The 2,292-nt window shown below is 31.8% G+C and overlaps 2 long non-coding RNA genes across 2 annotated transcripts; both read right to left on the bottom strand.

Moving 5' to 3' along the window:
• Positions 1-581: 581 nt before the first annotated feature.
• Positions 582-1,002, bottom strand: LOC131073078 (uncharacterized). The gene is made up of 3 exons (XR_009112822.2): positions 917-1,002; positions 743-804; positions 582-640 (listed from the first exon to the last, which is right to left on the bottom strand). It is a non-coding gene; the product is annotated as an uncharacterized LOC131073078 (long non-coding RNA).
• Positions 1,003-1,283: 281 nt separating this feature from the next.
• On the bottom strand, positions 1,284-1,731 carry LOC131874657 (uncharacterized). The gene is made up of 3 exons (XR_009372063.1): positions 1,657-1,731; positions 1,465-1,533; positions 1,284-1,354 (listed from the first exon to the last, which is right to left on the bottom strand). It is a non-coding gene; the product is annotated as an uncharacterized LOC131874657 (long non-coding RNA).
• Between the last annotated feature and the right edge of the window lie 561 nt (positions 1,732-2,292).

Genomic DNA, 2,292 nt, shown 5'->3' with positions numbered 1-2,292 from the left:
CTCCACATAATATCTAATGTGCACAAAATATATAAAGTATTCACAAAATATATATGATCTAATCCTATTATGCAACTATCCATATATAAAGTATGTGTGCACGTGTAAACAAATATGTAAAGCCCATAAAATAGTACATATCAGAGCCAAATAAATAGTAAAATTTCAAGTCTACATAATCCATATAATATCTAATCCATATATATGTCTAGATGGTAACATGATGTTCACTCCACATAATATCTAATGTGCACAAAATATATAAAGTATGCACAAAATATATATGATCTAATCCTATTATGCAACTATCCATATATATAAAGTATGTGCACGTGTAAACAAATGTGAAAAGTCCATAAAAAAGTACATATCAAAGCCAAATAAACAGTAAAATCTAAGTGCTATCATCAATAACATCTCGTGGTCTCTTGTCCCTGGGACGTGGTCCAGATCCACCTGTCTCATGCTATACAATAAAAAAATAATATTAAAATATTACTTGAAATTAAATATTAAAAGAATCATTTATCAAATATAGTAAAATTCGTAAATTAAGTTACAAACTTACCATATGCTCATCAGATCCTCTAGCAGTATCTCTCTTGTCCCCGGGACGTGGTCCAGATCCACCTGTCTCATGCTGTACAATAAAAAAATAATATTAAAATATTACTTGAAATTAACTATTAAAATAATCATTTATCAAATATAGTAGAATTCATAAATTAAGTTACAAACTTACCATATGCTCATCAGATCCTCTAGCAGTATCTCTCTTGTCCCCGGGACGTGGTCCAGATCCACCTGTCTCATGCTGTACAATAAAAAAATAATATTAAAATATTACTTGAAATTAACTATTAAAAGATTCATCTATCAAATATAGTAGAATTCATAAATTAAGTTACAAACTTACCATATGCTCATCAGATCCTCTAGCAGTATCTCCTCTAGCAGTATCTTGTGCAGTATCAACACCAAATGTAGTGCTAGCTAACTCCTGTACAAGGTCAAATTCAAAGTGTCCAATTAAATATTAAATTAAGAGTCAAAATAAGATCAAATTAAGTATTACATATTAATACCTCAAAGGATGTTGATGTGCATTCAAATTGGCTCTGATCAAAATTATGAGGATAACCTATCCTAATGGTAGTGTCCACCTGCATACATGCATTTAATGAAATCATATTTAGTGAACATATATATGTGTACTAAATAATTTCAAGTTAAGTTACAATATTATAAGAGTTCATATTTAATTTAAGAATTATAAGATACATACCATAGATGGTGTCACAGTAGTCAGACTCTCTTCTCGATGTGATGTAGAGGGTCCCTCGTGACCTGAATCCTAGAGAAAGAAGCATTCAATGTATCAACATAAAAATTTATATAGTATACGATGATAACATATTAACTTAAAAAGATAGTATAATGTCTAGATAGAAATTTATACTATACCCCATAAGGTGTGCCGAGTTGTGTTCCAGTAGATGCAATATTGACTCTAATATTAGGTGTAGTCCTTATCTACATAAACAAAATTTATTTAATGAAGTATTAGATTGTATAAAAAAAAGAGATGCACTTAGTTTATACATATATTTAATGAAGTATAAAAAGATTGACATGTACATGTATATATATCTATACCTGGTCAAGATGAACATCCGAGCAAAGAAAATCCATATAAGATGTCATCATACTATCATCTACTACATCATGCTCAGCTGGAACTGAAGTAGATCTTGCAGTAGTAGTAGGACCTACACACGTCTCATGACAACTCGAACACATATGTGACATCCATCAAGGAGCAGATGCCATGTGAGCAGCTTGCTCACTTAGGTTACCTGTGAGGGAAGTCAAAGCATCTAATGTCGAAATGAATGATGTATTTTGGACATCTGTAGGAATCGATGGAGCAACAAGTGGAAATATGGGTGGATCCGGTAGGGGATTATTACTCCGTACCCCTAATCTATGCCGTGGCATTCCACGACCAACACCCTGGAATGACTTAATGTCAAAATAATTTGGTTTTTGGTTCATTACAAAATCACAGTATAATTTCTTCAAAAAATAAAAAGGGACCTCATAATTACGATGTGGTGGATAGTCAAAAACCATCCACCATCTATCCCAAAAGTATCTAGCCATTTTCAGATGTACACACCACCTAATTGAAATTCTTTTCTACTTAGGTTGCATTGGTTCTCTTGTTTTTGGGTTGGTAAAATATGGACATAAATGAGCTTTGGTTATTTTCAAATCAGTGATTTGCCTATA

The sequence above is a fragment of the Cryptomeria japonica genome, chromosome 3 (assembly GCF_030272615.1).
Source record: "Cryptomeria japonica chromosome 3, Sugi_1.0, whole genome shotgun sequence".
In the NCBI taxonomy this organism is placed as follows: domain Eukaryota; kingdom Viridiplantae; phylum Streptophyta; class Pinopsida; order Cupressales; family Cupressaceae; genus Cryptomeria; species Cryptomeria japonica.
This window is presented reverse-complemented; position numbering and strand designations above follow the sequence as displayed.